The sequence below is a fragment of the Triticum aestivum genome, chromosome 7D, assembly GCF_018294505.1.
Source record: "Triticum aestivum cultivar Chinese Spring chromosome 7D, IWGSC CS RefSeq v2.1, whole genome shotgun sequence".
Taxonomy (NCBI): domain Eukaryota; kingdom Viridiplantae; phylum Streptophyta; class Magnoliopsida; order Poales; family Poaceae; genus Triticum; species Triticum aestivum.
The window spans coordinates 321,117,565-321,125,314 of record NC_057814.1 but is presented as its reverse complement, the minus strand read 5'-3'; positions in this window follow the sequence as shown (position 1 = coordinate 321,125,314).

Genomic DNA, 7,750 nt, shown 5'->3' with positions numbered 1-7,750 from the left:
TCGGCTTCAGCCCCCTAGCATATAATACAGGGGTGTTCAGAATAGCATCTGATCACTCTTGACCCAACTTCTTGGTCCAGAATGGAGGTGTCAGTGTGGCGAAATAGGCAATCGGACTATAGGGCTTTAACACCTTCACTTAGCCATAGAAGTTTTACTGTGGGTCTACGATGTAGCCCTGGTATGTACGCAGTTATCCGAATATGGTTATGTTACATAGGTGACCACAAAAACGGTCCTTCGTGTAATACGGAAGGAATCGCAAAAGATGCTAATAACTCACCGAGTGGTTGACCAGCTCTCGCCGCATCAAGACAGTCAGTTTTCGGCTTTCTCTACTGAGGTGTTTGACCGGGTGAACCAGAAACACAATCGCAGTAGTTCTCCCTTTACTACCCTAGCCGATAAGACGGAACGTCGGGTAGCAAGCACATGAGCCGGGCAACCCAAGTATTGACCAAAGACATGATTCGGAGATGATGCATATAATGCCAAACTCGTGACGCCGAAGTATGCTATAGAGTTGTTTGGACTTTTTTGGCAACCCATATGTTGCCGTATTGAGCCCCTCGCGATTTGTGCCGAGGTATCTGTGCGAACAAGTGAAGAAGCAAGGTACGCTTGTATGCGGAAAAGCAAATACTGAAGATTATGTTCGCTAAAATCTGATTGATACGTCGAACATAATCGTGCAGATTATGACACCACTACCCAGGCCATTTAACGTGCTAGGGGTGGAGGGCTGAGGAAAAAGGCTCTATACAGGTTTCAAATAGAGTTGTTGGTTTACAAAAATCTTTTGGACCTCCTGTCGCACGTTTGCGCTGCCTATGCCTCTGCGAAAGGCTTCCTTAGAGGGAGCCATCCCTTGTTATTTGTAGGAAAGCCAGGCTCGTAAAGAGTCCTTTCAGGTCCATAGGACGGAGGGGTATTCATTCCCCTGTGGCAAAAAGATAAGAAAATAGTTAAAAAAGAGGAAAGGCTAAAGTCCAGACTAACTGCTTTGTAGGCCTGTCCGTATTATGCCTCCACCGATGACCAAGGTATTTTGAGTGCATAATTATGTATGCGCGGTACGAACTCCGCGGGTATAAGAGGCGAACGACGGAGGCAGAACTGCAAATCCAGCTCTAAAATTGACCGGTCCTGTATAGTAGAGGCCGGCGGTTTAATGACCGATGAGATATGCGGCTTGAGGAGGCCACTTTGTACTTCGGTTGTAATTGCCACAGTGTGCTCCTTAGTGCGGAGGGAGCGTTCCTTGTTTCTGATGACCGTTATGGTGCCGCGTGGTCCGGGCAGCTTAAGTTTTAGATATGTGTAGCTTGGGACCACATTGAAACGAGCAAAAGTGGTCCGCCCGAGCAGTGCGTGGTAGCCAATACGGAACGGGACAATATCGAAGATCAAGTCTTCGCGTCGGCAGTTTTCTAGTGAACCGAAGATGACTTCCAGTGAGATTGAGCCTGTGCCGTGAGCTTCTACGCCGGGTATTACTCCCTTGAAGGTAGTTGTGGTGGGCTTGATCCTTAAAAGGTCAATGCCCATTTTGCGGACAGTGTGTTGGTAGAGTAAATTGAGGCTACTGCCGCCGTCCATGAGGACTCATGTGAGATGGAATCTGCCGATAACTGGATCCAGGAGCAGAGCTACCAAACCTCCATGACGGATACTGGTTGGGTGGTCCTTGTGATCAAAAGTGATCGAGCAGGCTGCGCATGGGTTGAATTTTGGGGCGTCCGGCTTTATGGAGTGGTCATTTCATAGTTCGTGCTTGCGCTCCTTTTCAGAGGTATGCGTCACGTATATCATGTTTACTGTTTTTACTTCGAGGGGAAATTATTTCTGTCCCCCGGTGCTTGGTAGGCGGGCCTCCTCTTCTTCACTGTCGCTGGGCGGCCCCTTCCCCTTGTGTTCGGCATTGAGCTTGCTGGCTTGCTTGAAAACCCAACATTTTCTGTTGGTATGGTTGGCGGGTTTGTCGGGGCTGCCATGGATCTGACAAGGCCGGTCCATTATCTTGTCTAGACTGGATGGACCATCTCTATTTGCCTTGAATGGCTTCTTCCGTTGACTGGTTTTGGAGCCACTAAATCTGGCGTTGACCGACGTGTCTTGGGCTACTGCATTATTATAGTGACGCTTGTCTTTATTGTGTCGTGGCTTGCCATTGCCGTCCCTGACTTCGGAGGTGCCAGGATCGCTCGCGCTATTTCTTCTACGAGCGAGCCAGCTATCCTCTCCTGTGCAAAAGTGGGTCATTAGTGCGGTGAGAGCTGCAATGGACTTGGGCTTTTCTTGGCCGAGGTGGCGGGCGAGCCACTCGTCGCGGACACTATGTTTGAAGGCCGCGAGTGCTTCGGCATCCGGGCAGTCAACAATTTGATTCTTTTTAATTAGGAACCTAGTCCAGAGTTTCCTTGCTGATTCTCCGGGCTGCTGGATTATGTAACTGAGATCATCGGTGGCCGGAGGCCGGACATATGTACCTTGGAAATTGTCGCGAAAGGCGTCTTCCAAGTATGCCCAGCTGCCAATGGAGTTCTCTGGGAGGCTGTTCAACCAGTGCCGAGCTGGTCCCTTGAGTTTTAGGAGGAGATATTTGATGGCATGAAGATCATCACCACATGCCATATAAATATGGAGAAGAAAATCCTCAATCCATACCGCAGGATCTATTGTTCCATCGTATGATTCGATATTCATGGGTTTAAACCCTTCTAGGAATTTGTGCTCCATTACTTCATCAGTGAAGTAGAGGGGGTGTGCGGCGCCTCTATATCGGGTCACGTCGCGGCGCAGCTCGGATGGAGTCCGTCTGCGGTTTTCGGCCCGGACGTGGTTATGCTTGTCGCTTCCGGCTAGGTAGCCGTCGTCGCGCGTCGGGGCACGCCCCCGTGATCCGTAGATTGACCTGGTCTGACCTGCTCTATTTTCTAGGTCCTGCCGCAGGTCATATGTATATCCCCGAGCTATTGTGTCTCTGCCTTTACGGCGAGGTAGTGTGGGCTGGTGTTCGGCTTGAGTTGCCGTTTTGTCCTGGCCACGTGATGGTCGGGCAGCCGCGTTACGCGCTGATGGTGCAGGTTTAAGTGCTCGTCATCGAATTGAGGTAGGAGTGTACGCTTTCGGTAACTTTTGGTTGGGCGCTCGAGGCCGTATTCCTCGGCTGCGAGGACATTAGTCCACCTGTCGTTGAGTAGGTCTTGATCAGCTTGAAGCTGCCGCTGCTTCTTTTTCAGGCTCCTAGCAGTGACTATTAGCCGTCTCTTAAAGTGCTCCTGCTCGAGAGGTTCCTTAGGCACGATAAAGTCTTCGTCGCCGAGGCTCACCTCATCCTCGGAGAGTGGAAGATAATTGCTGTCCTCCGAGTCTTCGTTTATGGCCTGTTCATCAGGGCTAACTTTCCCATCTCGATCATCCTGTTCGGAGGTTGGCTCGACGGGTTTTTCTTGTTCTTCGGCGTCGTCCAGAGTATTGTTGTCTCTCGTGCTGGTATTGCTGTCTTTTCCACGGTGTGATTTAGAGTGGCGCCACTGACGTCGGTGCTTTGGTTGTATCTCAGGAGGTTTATCCTCTACTGGGTTTTTCTCGTTATCGCCGTTACCCTCTTTGGGTGTATCCACCATGTATACGTCATATGAAAAGGTGGCCGTCCAGCATCCGGAAAACGGCGGGTTTTGCGCCTGCTCTTCTCCAGCATCGTCGTCCATACCGTCGATGTCTTCAGAGCCGTAATTGAGCATGTCAATTAAGTCCTCGAGAGTGGCTATGAAGTGGGTGGTGGGTGGGACATAAAATTCCCCGCTCTCAACCCCTAGTCCGGGCTGGGCGTAGTTCGGACGTCGCTCCTCTGTAATAACGAGCGATCACATCAAGTCCTGAGCCTCGCTTAAAGGCGCGGTTTGGCAAGGGAGAAAAGAGTCCGTGGAGTACGGCAGGAAGGAGACTTCTTGGCCAAGCTCACATGATACTGACTCCGAAGGTTTGGAGCAGTGTCCGAAGAAGAGTCCGGCTTCCTGATGGTTGCCAGTGACACTACTTCCTCCGACTCTCCCATACTGGGCTTAGTGGCCACAGATAGTCCGGCGGGCTCAGGGATCCCGTCTTCGGCCCTGGCAATGCGTTCCGGATGTAAGGCCAGAGCGGAGGTTGGGGTCGTGAACCCTTGGAAGATCAAGTCTCCTCGGATATCAGCGACATAGTCCAGATTTCCAAAACTGATCTGGTGACCAGGGGCGTAGCTGTCGACCTGCTCTAGATGGCCAAGCGAGTTGGCCCGCAGTGCGAAGCAGCCGAATACGAAGATCTGGCCGGAGAGAAAAACCTTCCTCAGGGTAGCATCGTTGTAGATGATGGATGGAGCCGTCAAACCTTCTGGTGACAACACCGCAGAACTCTCAATGAAAGCACCAATGTCGGTGTCAAAACCGGCGGATCTCGGGTAGGGGGTCCCGAACTGTGCGTCTAAGGTCGATGGTAACAGGAGACGGGGGACACGATGTTTACCCAGGTTCCGGCCCTCTTGATGGAGGTAATACCCTACTTCCTCCTTGATTAATCTTGATGAATATGAGGATTACAAGAGTTGATCTACCATGAGATCGTAATGGCCAAACCCTAGAAGTCTAGCCTGTATGATTATGATTATTCCCTATGGACTAAACTCTCCGGTTTATATAGACACCGGAGGGGCCTAGGGTTGTACAGAGTTGGTTTACAGAGGAAGGGATCTTCATATCCGAACGCCAAGCTTGCCATCCGCGCAAAGGAGAGTCCCATCCAGACACGGGAGGAAGTCTTTTATCTTGTATCTTCATGGCTTATCAGTCCGGCCCACGTCATATAGCCCAGACGCGCGAGGACCCCTTAGTTCAGGACTCCCTCAGCCGTCCATCATGCCACGGCCGCCGTCACTGTTTCCTCTGATTCCGGCGACCTAGGCCCCCATCCCCTCCTCCTCCACCCCCATACGCCTCCTCCACCACCTAGATGCCGCCCTGGTGCCCCCTCCTCCTCCGGTGGCTTTTTGCGGTGAGTTCGCCGACACCAGAAGACCTCGTCCGCCGGTGACGAAGTCGTCATCGCCTCAGTCCACCTCGTCGGTCTCCAAGGGGACATATGGATGCGGCTCGACGCGCTGAACTCGTCGGTGTGCATCACGTCCCGGGAGGTAGCATACATCACCGGCAGTCACCGTCAAGGTGAGCCCCTGCATCGGCCTCGCGGGGGCTAGAGGTTGAGGGCGCTGACCTGGCTAGGCGGGCCCCGCTTTGCATCGATCCCACCCGTCAGCCGCTCGTGCGTTGACCCGGCTCGGATGACATGCGTATGTTTCTCGAATACGTTTTCAGTTTTTCCAGTTATGGGCCTATTGGTGAAGTTTATTTTATAGACTGGTCCCTGGATTTCAAACGCTTATATCTTCGTGTCGGTGAGGACGACACCTATGGAATCACTGGGATCGTTTACCCAGGTTCGGGCCGCGAGGATGCGTAAAACCCTAGTCCTGCTTTGGTGGATGTATTGAGTGTTCTTGGGCTTTCGAACTAGCTACGGTGGCCGTGTAGTTCCAAAAAGCTGAATCCCTCTCCTGGTCGCCTCGGGCCTCCTTTTATAGGGAAAAGGGGTTGCCACAGTGGCACACAGGAGGTCGAAAGGCCTACAGTGCGCGAGCTTATCGCATGGCATTACGGGACAAAGTGCATTAAATGTGCTACTTAGGTGTCCATTAGCTTTATCGGGGACGGGAACGAGGCCCGTACTGTCCGTCGCCGCTCCTCCTCACTTCGACACGCGTCCAGGCCAGCGATGCATGCAGCGCCATGTAGGCAGGTAGGCAGCTGAGGTGGCGCGGTGGTAGGGCCTTCATGAAGATCTGCCTGCCACCACGCAGGTGCTTGCTGATTTGGCCTGGAAGCTGCATGTTGCCACGTAGGTGCCTACCCAGCTGGTTGGGCTGGCAGCTGCATGCGAACGGCGGCAGAGTCTAGGTTGGTGCGGGCCTGGCAGTGGCCCCAGTGACGCCCTCGGCAAGGACCTTGCTGGGGGGCCCGGCAAGGGTCTTGCCGTGGTTTCACAGTCGTCCCCAGCAAGACGCTTGCCGGGGGTCTTGTGGGTTTCCTTGGCGAGGATCTCGCCGAGGGTCGTCGTCTTCCGATCCTCATCTGATCTTGTGTGTTTATGATATTGACAAAGATCTGCATGCCACCACGGAGGCGCCTCCTGAGCCCTGGTCCCAATGTAGTTGGTCGGGTTGGAACCTGTGGGCTCAAGGGTGGCTCGCTCTATTGGTGTTGGGCAAGCTGCCCGGCAAGGCTCTTGCCGGGGCCGCGGAGCCCACCCCGACAAGGGTCTTGCCGGGGAGTCCACCTCGCCCCTTTGCTGTCTTGTTTTTCTGGTCTTGGCGTTGTCTCTGATCGCCTTGTGCCTTTGGCTTATCCCCGGCTTCCCTCCCCTGCCCTGCTTAGTGTGGCCGTGGGCGCGGCTCCGACTGTCCGTGCACAAGTAGAGGGGTAAAAGGAGCGCCCCTACTTTTGTACACCGACAGGAGCCCCCGGGCCTGGGCCACACATAAGCGCGACATGTTGTTGGGCCAGGCCCAAAACGGTGCGCGGGCAGTCAGGGCGGGATTTTACCGCAGTAATTTTTCATCCGCTGCGTTTCCCCACGACCTGCGTGCGACATGGAGGGTCGTGCGTGACGTGTGTGTCATGCATGGGGGCGGTCTCTGCATGCATGCGTCACATCGTGGTAAAGAGGTGGCTCGCGCCTTCCCCATAAAAAGAGGGAGGCGTGGAGGTGCGGCTCATTTACTGGGTGGACTCGGGTCTCAGTCTTCAAGGCGCCCACGCCGCACGATCATGGGACGGGGAACGGTCGCCTCACCCGTCCCCTCAATTCTGCTCGCTCGCCACACGCCCTCCATGCAGGTGGCAGGCGGTGGGGGCGGGAAACCGGGCCGTCGCTGATTGGGGCAGCGGGTCGGTTCTGATTCCCCGCGCCTCCGATGGCTGGATTGGATGAATGGGGCAACCGAGCCCCGACCCCGCCCCTTTATAAGTAGGGGGAGGGGGATGCCATCCCACATTTTCTCTGCATCCATCCTCTTCCTCCTTTGCTCCTTTCTTCCACCCGCCATGGCGAGAGGGGGTGCTGGGCCTTCGACCGTGGCGGCAAGGGTCGCCGCTCGACAGCGCGTTCCCCCTTCTCGGTAGCCCGTGGTGGCGGAGCTGGCTACGAGAGGAAGGGGGAGGGGGCGAGGCCGAGGTCGGCGCGGCGATCGGGGGCGAGGCAGCGCAGTAGTCGTGCCCCCGCCAGCGATGCCTCCGGTGATGGAGGGCCACGTCAAGGACCAGCCCCGCGAGTTCTTCATCAGGCTGCGCCGGCAACCGCGTCGTCGTCTCCGCCTCCCCACACCTTTCGCTCTAGAGATGGAGCTCGATCCGCTCCAGACCCTCAGGCTGCACATGAGGGGCTGCGGGAACGATGGCACGCGGGTCGACATCGACTTCCCCGCTCCTCACGTCATGTACCTCTGTCGTGGATGGAAGACGCTCGCTCGCATCCACAGCCTGACGGCGGGGCTCGTCCTCTACTTCAAGTTAATGGAGGGCGGCCTACTCTCCGTCAAGGTCTTTGGAGATCTTCGAACTCGCCTGAAGTGCTGCGTGGAGAGCTCCTCCGACGATGAAGATTCCTCCTCGAGTGGGAGTGACGAGGAGGACAGCGACAGCGATGACAAGGGAGT